The following is a 15,983-nucleotide window of genomic DNA, read 5'->3' on the forward strand; positions in this document are numbered from 1 at the left end:
CTCTCTCTCTCTCTCTCTCTCTCTCTCTTTTAATGGACAAGGGTTATTTTATTCAGGACCACTCCACTAGGTACATAGAGGCTCTACTTCCTGGTCTCCTCCTCTTTAGAAAGGGTCTTGGTGGTCCCTTTCTTGGCCTGGAGGCGTTCCTCATGGTGCTTGTGTAATTCCTTGGTCTGCAACCTGTGGGCCTCACAGCCTGATCAGCCAGGAGCTTCTTGCCGGGCTTGTCTGCCTTCAGGCTGTGGATGTGTTCCATGAGAAAAATGCCTGTTCTTGAACACATTCCCCTTCACCTTCAGGTACAGGGTGTGATACAGCTGGCTGTCGATCTTCTTAGACTCCCAGTATCGCCGAGGCTGCCTACACATCCTCCATAATCAGGTCATCTAATCCAGTATCCGGGCATCTGTCCTACCACTCTCCACTTGCCGATGTCCTCCCCCCCCCCCCCCCCCGCTTACAGTAAACCAGCATGTTTTTCTGGCATCACACCTGGAAATGGATGGTCACAGGCTTATGGATGATTGGCCCATCTTTGATCAGCTTCTGAATCTGCTGATCAGAATTGGCACTGGCAATTTCACTGGTCTCATTGGGGTCCAATCAGATCTTTTCGCTGCAAAGGAGGATGCTGGAGGCCAGCCTCTTCTGAAGCCTGAGCATTTTCATGGCTGCAGCCGCTGCAGCAAAAGGAAAGAACTCTCTCTCTCTCTCTCACTCTCTCTCTCTTTAAATTCATCATTAGAAAGTGACATTTCCTGACTTTGTTCCTAAATTTAGGATGGACTGAATCATGCTGTGCTTGACTGAGGGTGTCACATTCCCATGACATCAGCCAAGGATAGAGGCAGAATGCTCTGTAGCCACAGACACGTCTTATGCTCACCATACATCATTCCTATGAAAGCAATTTTGGTTCAGTAATAAAAGGAAGGTGATTCATGTCCAGTAGGGTAGAAGTGTTCCAGCCTAGTATCTATTCAGGAGCAGGTATACAAGGACTAAAAACTGTGAGCCAACATATTAAAGATAATAGGATTTTCTTTGAGAGAATATTTCATTAAAGTCAAATCTATAATTGAAGAAAGTCTGTCTCAGTATCTAGAAAACAAAAATTCCTGAGTAAATAAGTTTGTTCATGGGAAACTGTTTCTACTCAGTAGTAATGAGAGCAGCAAATATGTATTGAACACGGAGGATTTCACCCCCTATCTTGCACCAAGAACTAGAAGAAATCCTCACGCCTAATTCATGTGTTAAATGCTGTGATGAACTTGAGCAGGTATCAGACTGAGGACACTGGGCAAGGTGCTCGACTTCTGCAAACCTTGGGTTTACACAGCTTGTAAGTGGCAGAGCTGTTGGCTAAGCCCAGAGCATCTGGCCCCACATCTTGCTTGCTTAACTACTAAGCACAGCACCTCCTCCAAATTTCAAACTATAAATACTTGTGTAATTTGGCCTAACCCATTTTATCCATTAATATTGCCTCTATAAACTTGATTACTATACAGAACTTTCTTATTCCTTTTACTTTTGTGAAAAATAAGGCAAATATAAAATTAGAACAACCTCCTGCTCTGTTTCGCAGTGAATGACTTTATTATCATGTCAGCCAAGACTGAAATCCCCACTTTGAAAAAAGTCTCCACCACCCACATTACCTTCATTGTTAATATTTATAACATGTGGTGAAAGGGTTTAGAACTCAACTTCATTGTTCCAAAAAAAATTCAAATTCTTCCAAATTGGCTAAGGGGTCCTACTTCCAGAAGATCTATTCCTCAAATGTAGGCCTCTTGCCCATGTGTCTGACAAAGTGAAGTTCAAAATCCAAACGTTATCAGACCATCTTTTGGCAAGCTAAAGAGCACTCCAATTGTCAAATGGACTCCTAGAACTGCATCTCAAAAAAATATAATTCCTTCACATTTGTACATAAGAATTTAACCAGATGTTCATTATGAGGAGAAATAGCCAAGTGAACTCAGCAAGGGCCTGTTCATACTCTACTATAAAAATTACCAAGTTCAACAAAATTTAGAAGCATTCAAACCATGAACCATTTGCTTTCAGAAGGAAATAGCAATAACTTTCTAATATTAGCATTGTGAAGATGGCCCCCAAGACTTCTTTTGCTAGACCATCAAATAGTCCATTTTTTCAGTTCTTTCCAACTTTTCAGTTTTTCTGAGATGTTTCCTGAGAGTGAAAATGTGTCAATGTTAGGGGGTTAATCACTGAATCAATGTATTACTGGAAGAAGTAATAATCAGTAGGATCTCCTTCTGCTCTTATTTCTTTAGTATCTTACAGGAGAGCATCAAAGAGGGTTCTGTTTTAGGTATAAAGGTCTCTGCATTTTCTTATTAATCTCTCAATGCCTACATGCCCAGAAAATATTAAGGAATTCTTTTTCTTTAATTTTCTAAACCACACACAAGAGAATCAAGCTGCTGCATCATATAATCTCAGAAGACAATTACATCTTAATGTCCTCTCATTCAATATTTATTCCTGCTTCTCTCCCACCATCCATCTCATTAGATGTATATATCTTCATATTTTCAATTATTCTATCTTCCAAATATCTTCCATCCATTTTGACTTTAATTCTGGAGGAAGACACAGTCCCTTTAGAACATACAGAATAGAAGTAGATGCATATAGCTATTTCTCAAAAATAATTTCAGGATATGATGTAATAAATGTGCTACCAAATACCTACTTAGTTTGTGCATTAGAATTCAAAATCTGTTCTCCAGATTTCGAACCTGTTTCCTAAATACTTCTTATTTGTTAGGTTGGGACATCATTTAGGCTATCATTGAAATCTAAAGATAAAATCCTTTATCTTTGATTTGTGTGGTTTATAGACTATAAAGCAAGTCCAATACTTTGGCTTGCCCAAATATAGCATAAATTCCTCCTTAGGAAAGTGTGAGTGAGAAATATCTCCAGCTGGACCCTATTATATAACAATTGGTCCATAGTCTTACGGTAGGATAAATGTTTCAATGTTAGCAACACAATTCAGAGTTCTCAATTTTATATCTATTGAATTAGCCCACTGAAAAATAATAGAGAATCTAAGCAGCTTCCCTCTTTAGTTAAATTGAGTGCAAGGGGAGATAGACACATAGGTTACTCATTGCAATAGTAAACTGTTTCTTAACATCTTCATGCAGCCTTACAAACAAAGAATCAGCTGGGATGACACCAGGAGCCTCATCAGCAATGGAGACAGCACCCGGATGCCGCTCGAGGTATCCACAGGCTTGGCACAGTTATGACTATCGACATCAGTCGTGAAGGGAGCTGCTCCCCTCAGTGTCAGCACGGAAAAGGACATCCGCTCCGAGCAGAGATGTCAGCAGAATGAGCAGTTTAAAATAGCCAGTACCACACGGCAGCCAAAAGTGCAGATTCCCGGAACTTGCACTCCAAACACCCCTTAGAGAAATTATGTGGGAAGAACACAAGAGTGCTGAAATTCCCACAAAATAGAACATACAGCCAAAAATACGATCTTTAAATTATAATTATAATCCAGTTTCCTAACTTCAGACTAGTATGGACTGGGAAATATACTGACCCTTTGTCTCAGCTACTTCTACACAGCAAGCCGCTCCGATACATACTTGGTTTTGTTAATTTTTGTGATCCTTCGGTTGACGGGGCTTAGCTGGGTGGTATTTCTATTCTCTGCACCTTTGATAGGGGCTGCTTTTAGGGGTTCCATTAGGCTGGAATACCCGACTTCTGGCCAGGAACTTAGCTCAGATTGTCGAACAAAATGCCTGAGTGCAACATTTCTTGGCCTAGATAGTCTTAAGACAAGCACTGACACGGGGGACTGTTTCCCTGCGTTCTTTTAATTGAAGTACTGTCGTCACAAGCTCTGTCCAAATTCAAGGAAACAGAAATCCTGCCACTTGTGAATTTGTGGCCACCCTTTATCTGCATAACCTGCTTCCTTTGACTGGTTTAAAGAAAGGTCAAAGCAGCTGAGAGAGGACTGGATTATTATCCCTAATAACTCGGATGGGACTGTGGGGCGGGGGGGCATCAGACACATCCTGGCGGTGGCTGCTCCCCAGGCTTCTTTGGCCTTAAACTCCATTTTTCAGGCTCACTCTGAACTTCTGCATGTTTATTACCTCTCCATTTCTTTACACTGCTGAATGGAAAACACTGCTGTCTGCTCAGGAAACCACAATTCTTTTTTATCTGTTTCACTTTGCACTTGATGTTTGATATTCCCGTGTGACGGGGGTAAAAGAACCCGGACATGTGCAGCCCTCTGACGAATCACTGACTTCCCAGCAGCTTCACCCGGGGAGGAGGTTTTCAAAGTCTCTCCTCCCAGGCTGTTCTCCAGAGCCTATGTATCAGTGCCTCCCGGGGCTGCGCGCATGCGCACGTACACGCACACGTGCTGCAGAAGCTCTCCAAGTACTTCGGTAGCCACCGCTTTGCTGGGAACCACGCTTAAAATGGTTATTGATTAAAGTTCATTTAGTATTTTCAAATTCTCAGGAGGAAGGCTTTCGTCTGAAAAACTAATATATGTGCAAAGTAATTTTCCTTAGAACAATGCACACAATTTCCTTGCCTAGAGTCTTGTGATTAAAGGTAAACACAGCCGGTTGCAACTATTTTATCTTAGACGTGATCTCCTTTAAGGCCACTGGAATAATTGATGGGAAACCAAGGCAAAGCTGTGTTCGGCCAAAGATGGTAGTGGGCACTGATTCCCCTGTGTAGCGAGACCGTGTGCTCTCCAGAATCCCAGGCTGACCTAAGCAGCTACACAAATATAATTGCCATGCTATGGACTCTATGTGCAAGGATGGTCCGTCTAGTGAAGGTGTCCCAGCGTGGGATCTGCAGCATCGCCGCTCCCAGGGCTGCTGAACACAAGAGCGGTGCCTCTGCCTTCAGAGCTACACAGCAGCCATGAAGTGGACCCCAAAATTCACCGTGCACACCAGCAGGGCAAAGGGAACGGCCCAGGAGAGAGTGAAAACCCTCCTTCCCACTGAGAGTGTCTGCACGCCTGGGTGAATGCCAGCCACCTTGAGCGAAGAACCCCGAGTTGTCAGCAGAAGCATGCCTCCTCATGGCCAGTGTGACCACCGTCTTCCTGGGCTTCAGTTTCCCCTCGAGAAAGTAATAGCCGAGTCCTCAAAACCTCCTGAGGATGCTGTGAAATGACTGAGATAATATCTCTGAAACGCCCTGAAGAGGGTTTCTCAGAGAGATGTGTAAAGACAAGGTCTTTCTTTAACACCCACACAGCAGACCAACTGTGAGTTTCAGGGCCTCACCGCAACACGTTTGCAGGATAAGACACCTACAACAGCCCGTCTAACTAGACTTATGAAGTCTAACTAGAAGTCTCCCTCTGGATGATGACAAATTAAGAAAAAGCAAAACAAAACAACCCTAACACATAAACAGCCCTTCCTGATCACCAAGCACTGCACTTATGGAGTTCTGGTTCCTCTGACAGAAAGCCAGTAGCCGGCAAGGTTTCTTCCCTGGACTGACAGCCGTTCCTATAAAGCCATGTGTTTTTTCAGAACAGCCTATGGTGACATAGCAACCCAGACATATGGTGTCATTATTCAGCCGACACAAATTTGACACTTAAGTGAATTTATTATATTTTGCGTTGCTCCTGGTGCCTGAAAGGCTTTGCCACTGTCTCTTCATAGAGCTTGTCACAGATGTTGATGTATTTTCCTCCTCTGCGGCCAGGTTTTACTATGGAAACTGATACAACTTCACGATAGAATTTCTAGATGAATTATTCACGCATTGCATGCTTTCTGCACACAGGGGCTTGGAAGAAATCCATACTATTCAATAAATGGTCTTTCTAATCCTCTTTAACAGAGAATTCTCTCCTGGTTTAAACTGTTTCTATTATCGCCTTTGTAATCATAATGTTTTGGATAAAGTATTTCATAGCTGATAGCTTCGTTAAAACATTCACAATATTTCACATTAATGTGCAACAAAATTGTCCAAGCACTGGGATGAAACTGATCCATTCTAGCAACAATAAACCATATGGGCCAAATTCTCATCAGTTCAACTCTTGTTCACTGAAAAAAAAAATGCAGGAACCTTGAAGTCATTTCTACTTCCAATGATTTATGGAACGATTCCTGAGATATCACAATATTTGTTGTTCTAGACAGAACAGGTCTCTCTTAATGTTAATACCATCCGTAGAGATGAGTTTTTAATTGAAAAGAATTTTCAACTTGATGGAAAAGAGTCAGATGAACTCATCACTGGCCTCAGAGAAAAGATTAATGTAACAAAAACATATCAAGCTGCTTTAATACCTGGAGAAGCTGTATGGATACCTCGAGTGACATTATGGGCTATGGTATATGGGAGTGGATAACCTTTAACATGACAGACTAAGCCCACTGAAGAATTAAGAAATATAACTACAGTTCTTAAAGTACACTGACCTGTCGACCTTAAAGATTTAAGACTTTGCCTCTGGGTCATTTCTTGACCTAGTTTTTGTTTTGTTTTGTTTTGTTCAGTGTTTTTTTAGTTCCTAACTGAAATAATTTTTCAACATTATCTGGTTAAGTTCTAATAGATTGGAGAATGAAACACCTCCCTATCTTATTTGGAATTTAATTTTTTTTTTTTTTGGTTTTTCTCCGGTACCGGGAACCGAACTCACGACCTTGCGCTTGCCAGGCAGGCGCTTTTGCCGTTGAGCTAAATCCCCAGCCCCTTGGAATTTAATTAAATGCTTCAGAAGTACATGTTTTTGAATAAAATATCTCTTCTTTTAGAATTTGCTTTTCATTCAAAGAGTGCTCACATCCTGAATTGTTTCTAGAACAGGTGGCAAAAGATTTGCACAAAAGCACAAAGGAAGATGAAATTCTACCTAGTGATTATTGTTATTTGAGCAAATTCAGGCTACGCGCCGTCAGTCTCACTTGAGAAACTCTGAGGCCTGTTCATGCATAACTTCCCCATTCATTGTGCGTGGCGCCACTCTTTTCCCAGCCTCTCAAAGCTTCTGCCTTAGAGTCACCTTTGGCTGCAAGTGCTCATATCCCCCAATACACGTCTGAGCTCTACTAGTTCTTTCTCTGAAATCTCTTTTCTTCAAATGTCTTGGTATTTCTCTGCCCTACTCTGAGCTTCCCCTGTTTTTATCCAGATATCCATAAGTGTCCCAGAATCTTCCAGCCTTCAGAAATTACTGTCATGTAGTTTTGCCCTGTAAATGATCAAGATGTGCTATACATACATCCCAACTCCCTGAAACAAACATCACTATTCTGTATTGCAAACATATACTAATAAAATAAATCTATTGTGTATGTAACTACCAGAATCTTTCCCGTATGTGATTTTATTCTGTTTACACTTAAGAATCCATAACAGCTTTCTACTACCTAGTGAACATCCATTTATTTATAAATAGATAGATAGATAGATAGATAGATAGATAGATAGATGATAGATAGACAGACAGATAGAATAAGAGGAAAAAAGAAAGAAACAGAGAGAAAAAGAGAAAGGTGCTAGGCTGCTGTTGTAAGCACTCAAAAATTCAACTTATTCAATCTTTTTAACAACACTGTTAGAAACACTTACTTTCCCTTTTTTATAAATGGGTTCACTAAGCCATGAAGAGGTTAAGTAGAGCGTGGTGGAGCCACGATCTGAACCCAGTCCATGCTTTTAACTGATACACTGCGCTGCCTCACCCTAGAATAACCAGCACCCATGTGATATTGTTTTTCAACAGTTTTCACGTCTTTCTGATTTGGCCTAACTCTACAGCCAGCTGTTCATCCCTAAATTTGTCTCATTTTATCTCATTTTATTCAAAGGACCCCTTTTTAAGTAGCCTGATCTCCCTATGTGTCTCTGTTCCAATGTCTTGTACCATTACATGGATGTTTTTCTTGCCTGGGCTGCCTTCCCATTTCTCTCTCTTTGAAATGCATATATCAAATGCTATAAATTATGAATATTTACCAATGGCATATATAAACTTCTTGCAAGATGTAACCGAGTTCTTCAAAGGAGGCTTTTCTGACCTCACATGAATCTCCTCCCTCCTTTGCCCGCTCTCAGTATGTGGACACACAACCCAGCTTGGCTACACTTTCTTTCCAGAACCTCCTCAGACTACCATTCTCTGAATCCACTTCTCACAAGTAGGACCTGGAGCTGTGTCAACAGTGCCCTGATGATGACTCAGACTGTTGGCCTGTCCCCTGACTTTTACCACATCCCACTGTGCTGAGACCCAGCCACCAAATCACATCTGCCTCCCCACCAAATCACATCCTGAGTCCCTCAAAGGTAAGTGCTGCAACTCTCTCCCCACATCAAAGGAGAGTAGGGAAGTAATAGGTTTTTGTTTGTTAGTTAGTTAGTTAATGAGTTAGTTAGTTTATTTGTTTATGTGTTTGTTTGAAATGGTACCCTAAGTATGTTGGTTAGTCTGGCCTTAAACTTTAGGACTCAAGTGGTCTCGCCTCAACCTCCTCTTCATGCCTGGGACTACAGGCATGAGACACCACACCCAGAAGTAGACATTTTTTAATACATTAACACACATTTCCATTTTTCTTCCTACTTGTCACTTGTCCTATGTGTGGGCACATATATATATACACATCTATATACAGATACAAACATCTATTGCTTTTGTATTCTAATATTATAAATTCAATGAAGACAGAACTTCTACTTTCTTTACACTTCTCACCAAATCATGTGTGCTATACCATCAATCCTCAGTAAATGCTTGCTGTATGAATGGCTGAGTTATTAAAATTACCCCAGGAAATGAAGATCTGTGGCTTGAATTGCCAAGTGTTAAAAATGGCACCACTCAAAAATATATAGTCAGCCACACATTAAAAAGTACTAAGAATAACTCAATATTTCTTGTATAGAACAGTTGTATTTTCTTCTGAGAATCCATATGTTAAAGTCTCTCTGTATTTCCCACATGAGCACTTAAATCCAGAACTCACAGTGTACTGGCTTCAAACCAAGTACATTAGTTATTTTGGAATTGCAGCATTAATAGTTATTCTCCCACTTGCAGATCTACCTCAAATAAAATTGTATTTCATTTGGATAAAGAGTTACAACTCATAAATTCAGCTACAGAAAGCTGTACCAAAATAACTCTGCAGCATTTATCCTACCGCTGTGCTTCAGAAAATACCAGCAATTATGGTGATTAGCTTATTATATATGAAGAGAAATCCCTTATTTCAGAGTCCAGAATGTGGATATAGAAATATGCATTTTGCCATACTAAGAACCAAAATTGTACAGTGATATTATGATTTATAGGCCAAAAGGCCAAAGCCATATACAAATTCAGGAAACCATTTTGGCTGTTCAAAGATAGCAGCCAGATATTTTGGAACACAGCCATACCATATAGTTATCAATTATCTCATAAATTTTATAAACAGAGCCAAACAATGGATCTTTACACATAAGCAAATGAGCCTTATCAGAGATATTATCCAACTTGTTATTTCTGTTGAGAAATGTGCTTATTATTCATAGATAAATTTCTAGTACATTAGAAAAGAGAGAGAAGAAAATTAACATTCCAAGGGCTAAGAGAGGCTCCCTCCTAAGCAATGCGACATGACAATGAATTAGAAAACCACAGATTCAAAGACCAACCTGTTGCACAGGAGAAAGAGCAGCAGTCTTATTATTTAAGTTAGGTATGAAAAGAAGAGCCAAACAAAAACAATTTTTATGTAAAAGTAATAGGTGAGGGGCAGAGAAATGAGGTCCTCTCTACACCACAAAAAGAACTGCTGATTTCATGTCACACAGCATGTGAGGGGCTCCCAAGACTTTCTAGAAAGGAAGAAGCCAGTACAGATAAGAATATGTAATAGTCCAGTTATGCACTCAAACTAAGATTTGGATTTAATTTCTATGGTTCACACTTTAGGAACTGTCTCATGTTTTACTTAAATCAAAGTGAATGATGTTTAGTGACTCAAAATTAGTGTAGAGCTGGTTTGGCCCTTTTTAAAAATAAATACGTTCAAGCCAGGTGCAGTGGCACATGCCTGTAATCCCAGGTGCTCAGGAGGATGAGGCAGGAGGATTGCAAGTTCAAGGCCAGCCTGCTCAATTTAGTGAGACCCTGTTTAAAAATAAAATAAAACCAAAAAGGGATAGGGATGTAGCTCACTAGTGAAGCACCTGCCTAGCTTGTGTGAGACCCTGGGTTCTAACTCCATTACTACAAATTTTTTTAATAAATTAAATATTTTCATAGCAAATAGGTAGATTTCCATGTAGAAACAGCTGCTATTCCAAAACACACTATGAGAACTAGTCATTTATGTATGTGTTTATTAAGCACTTATTATGGGCAATCATAGGATGGGGGGAAGGTGTTATGGTTGCTAGGAAAAGTGTGACCCCCGCCTTCCAGGAAATCACAGAGCCATAGACAAAACAGATAAATAAAACCAGTTTTAAAAAGAAAGATAATTGGGGCTGGGGATTTAGCTCAGCGGCAAAAAGCGCCTGCCTGGCAAGCGCAAGGTCGTGAGTTCGGTTCCCGGTACCGGAGAAAAACCAAAAAAAAAAAAAAAAAAAAAAGATAATTATGTCTAGAACGCAGAATGAACGTATTTAGCCAAAGGGATGAGCCTAAAAATGCTTCCTAGAAAGGCTGATATTTGGTGTGGGCTTTGTAGGATAACAGGATACTTCATTTATTGCACATACCACACTGGAGGCCAAATAAAATGGAGGTAGATGAGGTGGTTTTGAGATATATGCATTCGGAGGGAGCTGTAAGCATGCAATGCAATACAAAAATAATTCAATGAGCCCTCTGTGCTGTCTTGGGCTGCATTAAGGCACCGCAGAGAGTACCTATAAAGAATAAGCGAGGCCTTTGCCACAAACTCTATAATTTAATTAGTCAGTAAAAATCACACACATAGCAGCCCAATAACGAGACAGGGCAGTGTGTGGTGACACGCTCAGATCCCTAGCCTTGCAAAGCTGAGTAGGAATCACTTTCTATTCTTACTCAATCTTCTTTCCCACAGCTTGTGCTATTGATGTGTTTATAAGAGACAATATCCGTGCATAATTCTCATAAAGTTTTTCCACTGGTTTGTATATAGATAAATATACCAACATGAAGAACCGTGCAGTTACCCTGATAGGCTGACATAGGAGAGACCAAGCTTCTCATTTCTCCATATTCGTGGTAGCTCCATGTAGTCTTGATTCATAACTAAACAGACCTCTAGCTAGAGTCCTTGTTCTTTCTCAGGAGCAAAGGTCATCTTCATAGCGTCTCACAAAGTCAGATGGACAGAGAAGCCAAGGGAATTAACCACAATTGGAAGGTTTGCCAGACTAGGGAATCAGATTTACGATTTAGTTACATGGCTATTCTTCTGTGGAATCGCATTCACTTGATTTGAGAAAACACCACTGGTACTTTCTACTATTTAGTGAGGCAGTTTACTAAAATGTAAATTTCTAATGCTTAAAGGTCTTTTACCCCTCCCTAACCACACGGGATGCAGGAGTTCACATTAAGAGAAGAGTGTGCAGGTCACTGGTTGTACAAAAACGTGACTCTGAGCCTGAATCAAGGTTCTATCTCTGCTTGTTGACTGCAATAAGCCTCAGGTTTGCCACCTGCCAAATGGGCATAATTTACTGAATCATCTCAGGGCTTACAGATGGCAGAATGGGGACAACATACATCTACTGTGAACATAAATAAAGTCTCTGATTTGAAAATCAATCTTAGTAGAAATGAGGAGGTAATTTCTGCTAAGAGCAGAGATATTTACAGGGAAAAGACACAGCTACCTAAAATACCTCCCTCATCAGCTTTGAGATCCCTGAGCAACCCTACCCTGCAGCCCTTTCAGACTTGAGCTCCTGTAGGCCTTCGGGAAGAAACTGTACAATAATCCATGCACTTCCACTTAAGGGAACCTTATGTTCCCTAATACTTAATAACCATCCAGTAAATAGTAATAATTATGCACCTTATTACCAGATGATAGTGAGCTTTTGGTTTTCGTTTTCAGAAATACAAAATGATTATATGGAACATCCACTTCTCCAGAAGCTACATTTTGCTACCTGGTTCACAAAAATGCTGCCCACGTTATGCCCTCAAGTATCTTAGACATTTTAGTAAACGCTGGAAAAGTTCTCTCATTTGTTTCGCTTTGAGCCCTCTCCTTTGGGCTCTAGCACAATCTCTAAGAAAAATAAGAAGGCTCTCAGAAGACAAACATGAGCTCGAGGGAGTCGTGTAAGAGTGCAAGTCACAGAATACAGCTGCTTTGGTTTCATGCCCTAGTTCATTTTCCCACCGACTAATGTGGGAGTCACTGCTGGGAGCCGCAGGGGGCTCACGATCCACAGGGGATCCTTCTGTGTCTCCAGCACCCGGATGAGCGATGCCTCCTGCCATACTTGGGGCTATCATGTCTCCAAAATCACTCAGCTTCAGGAGCCAGCCATTCCCCCAAGGCCTGTATCACGTCAATGCCGTATCTTGCCCCAACGTCACAGTGTCGTGTTCATGATGTCACCTTCCTGAAGAGGACAGAGTACCTCTTCTGAGGCCCTTGCCTATGATTCAGCATCTCACGGTCACCCCCTGGAGCTGTGCATGGCAAAGCCCCTTCCCATCAGTCATACACAGAAGTCCTGTGTCCTCCTACCTTCTGCCACCTATCAAAGTGCTCCCGTGCCTGCTGTGCTCCCCAGTGTCTTAAATACTTAGGGAGGAAATGGAAAAGCTCTCATGTTTGTTTCACTTTCAGGTCTCTCCACTAGGACTGAGCCCGATCTCTAAGAAAAACAAGAAGGGCAGGTAGAAGACAACCATGAACAGCACACACCTAAAACAGCCCCTCCTCCTTCATCCGAGCCTTTGTTTCTCAACCTTTCTCTGCCTTGGGTGACTCACTCTTTCTTGGGAGGCCTCTTGGACTTCGGTCAAATGGACCCCAGGCAAGCACGTGACATGCTTCTAAGGTACATGGGAATCTCAGAGAGCATACACTTTGAACTCAAGCTGTTGCCCTTGCTGTAGTCACAAGCTAAGGATGCATAACCCACTTGTTGATAAATTATTTTAATATGAATACAGTGCTTAGAAGTGGAAGATTATTTTACTTTTCTAAAACTCTATTTACTCCTCTTTCCTACCCCTAGAAAGTGTGCACACACAAACTCATACGCCTAAATTCGATCATTTCTGTGCCTTCAAACTCGGCAAAATGAAAATGACACTGATCTCAGAAAAGCCCTTATTCAGTAAATGTGTTCAAGTTAAAAATGTCTACCCTACAATATTTTTGCACGCTCACACTGCACGAACAGTGTTTTTTATCATTTCATTGACCACATAGGCAGGCTGCATTTATTTGTGAAAATAATATAAGCTGGGGAGGTAATTACTGAAATACATATTAATTTAATTATTAATTTTGATGGTAACTTGTAACCATACAAATTACATTAAATTTTGTTGTTAAAACTAAATACATAGCCTTATATTTTCATTCTTCAAAAGGCTGCTGATAAGAAATGGGAGAAGATTTTAGTCAGACTCTGGCAATGATAAGAGAATATATTCTAATACTTTTTTAAAGTCTTAAAATACTTTGTTTCTAACTTAGTAATTTAATGTACCACAAATATTATAATACATTTCACTGCAAACATAATCCTAAAAATGAACTCAGAGACTGTAAGAATATTCTTTTAACAGTTTTAGTCAGTTTCTAGGAGTGACTTCATTAATCATTACTTCACTCAGGTAATTTATTTTTCATGCTACTCCAGTGAATTCTCACTTTCTTTAATCTTTCCCAGCATCTTCCCCAGTTGCTGGAGCGAGGCTTTATCTCAGGGGCTGTTTGGTTGCTCCTCTGGCGGACCCAAAGCAGACACCAGCTGAGTGATCTCAACAGCTGCAAGCTACCTGGCCAGATCACAAGTGAAGAGAAAGTAAAAATAATTTTCCAGAACAATAGAGAACTTTTCTTCTGAGGAGATTTAAAATGCTCTCTGTCAGCCTCAGCACACTTGTAACAGATAAAAATCTGTGTGTACAGCACGTGTGAGAGAGACAGATCTCAAATAAATGACCCCAGAATCATAAGCATCCGTTCTGCCATAGCTTCAATGATATTTTCCAATTTGACTCACTCTGAGTGAATCTTGCCACGAATTTTAATGAATGCTTTCAACTCTCATTTTTACAGCTTTTCTTTTCACACACAGCTAACAGCACTGGAATCAGACAGTTAAAGTCTTTTCAACCTTACGCCATTTTTGAAGTAATTATCCCTTTCAGGTCTGCTAGCGTCTATTTTTCTGTCAAAAGGTCTCATTTTGACAGAAAATGTCAAAGCCAATGTCTTTTATAAATGTTATGTTTTTATAAATCAGTATATATTAACAGAAAATAAGAAATCAAAGATGCTTTTGACATCTCATAATGAGAAGCTTCACTGTGCAGCACCAACACTAAATAAAAGAAAGGGAAAAATGATTAGGAGGAAGAGAGCCCTATGAACACAGCTTGTAAAATAGCTGGATTAAATGGTCAAGAGGAGCAGAATCAAAATTGTACTACAGGCCTGTATAAATGATCTAAAGTCAACAGTTCCATGTTGAAACACTAGGTTTTCACGTTTTAAAGAGGGAGGAAGGCATCCCTGCTTCACAGCTGCCTCTGGACCTTGGTCCATGTGTCAGATGCCACTCTTCGGAAAGCACAAGGTTTGGCAAGTCTGGACAGGACTTGGGGGCTTCTGGGCAACTTGGCTTTGCCTGCTAGACAGGTGCACCTGCTCTGCTGCAATCGTTCAAATGCCTCCTGACGAAGAAGAACCCATATTCTCTCTTACTTTTAGCCAGAAGGTAACACTTTCGTGTCTCTCTATCCCAGATCGCCTTCCAAAGTGTGGGATTGCTGGTACTTATAAACTCCGGCTTCTTTGGTTTCATCTGACCACAACAATAACCAAAGAAACCCTCTGTCTCATCTTGCACTATTTCCTGGGACCTGGGTCTTATTTTCCACCCGCCACCACCTTGGCAGGACAATGGGAGAACCAACCATCACTTCAGGAACACCTCAGTCCGACTGCTTTTCTACCTGGCCCAACGCTCTGTGCTCCACACTGCTTAGCACCCGGATCTCAGAGGAGCCAGTCCTCAGAGCTTCAGCAAGACTCTTGTTGCTCTAACTGGCTGCTCTGAAGAAGCTAGAAAGGTCAAAGAAGCAGAGAGGGCTTGTAAAGGTGACTGCCCAGCCCAACCAGTGGTCCAGTTGAATGGTGCGCTCACAATATCTGCTACTTAAAACAACAAAAACAGGATAGCTGGACATGGTCCTGCACACTTGTACCCCACCAGTCAGGAAGCTGAGACAGGAGAATCACTGCAAGTTCAAGGCCAGCTTGAGCTACATAGTGAGTTCAAGGCTGGCCTGAACTACACAGCAAAACAAAGTGAAAAGGATAAACTAATCAGCATGATGATCTGGAGGGAAGTAATGGCGTAACACCGGGGCCTTGCATGGGGTTCATTAAGAAGCCTGGATGTCATCATCTACATCACCATCACAAAGTATCTCAAATCTAGACTTTGGATTTGATCCCCAAAGGAGCCCTTCCATATAGTCTTGGTACTGTATGTGTTAAAGGTGAATTTGTTAAACATGCACAATGAAAATACACTAACAACTTCTGCATCTCTGTTTGAATTTTTTAACATATTGAGAGAGATAAAAAGAAAAACAAAATAGCACTTACCACACGCCAAGTACCATTCTAAGCCCTCAACTGTATGTTATCACTGACTGACTTTTCACAGCCATCGTGAGGCAGAAACTACTATCATCCTCATCATACAGATGA

General features: G+C 40.9%; 1 long non-coding RNA gene and 1 pseudogene across 1 annotated transcript in view; both read right to left on the reverse strand.

The window, feature by feature from the left end:
* The window catches only part of LOC106149352, a 79,081-nt gene that overhangs the window by 5,691 nt on the left and 57,407 nt on the right, over positions 1-15,983 (reverse strand). The gene's annotated exons all lie outside the window — the stretch shown is intronic.
* LOC102028478 lies at positions 84-672 on the reverse strand (annotated as a pseudogene).

The sequence above is a fragment of the Chinchilla lanigera genome, unplaced genomic scaffold, assembly GCF_000276665.1.
Source record: "Chinchilla lanigera isolate Chin_1 unplaced genomic scaffold, ChiLan1.0 scaffold00043, whole genome shotgun sequence".
Taxonomy (NCBI): domain Eukaryota; kingdom Metazoa; phylum Chordata; class Mammalia; order Rodentia; family Chinchillidae; genus Chinchilla; species Chinchilla lanigera.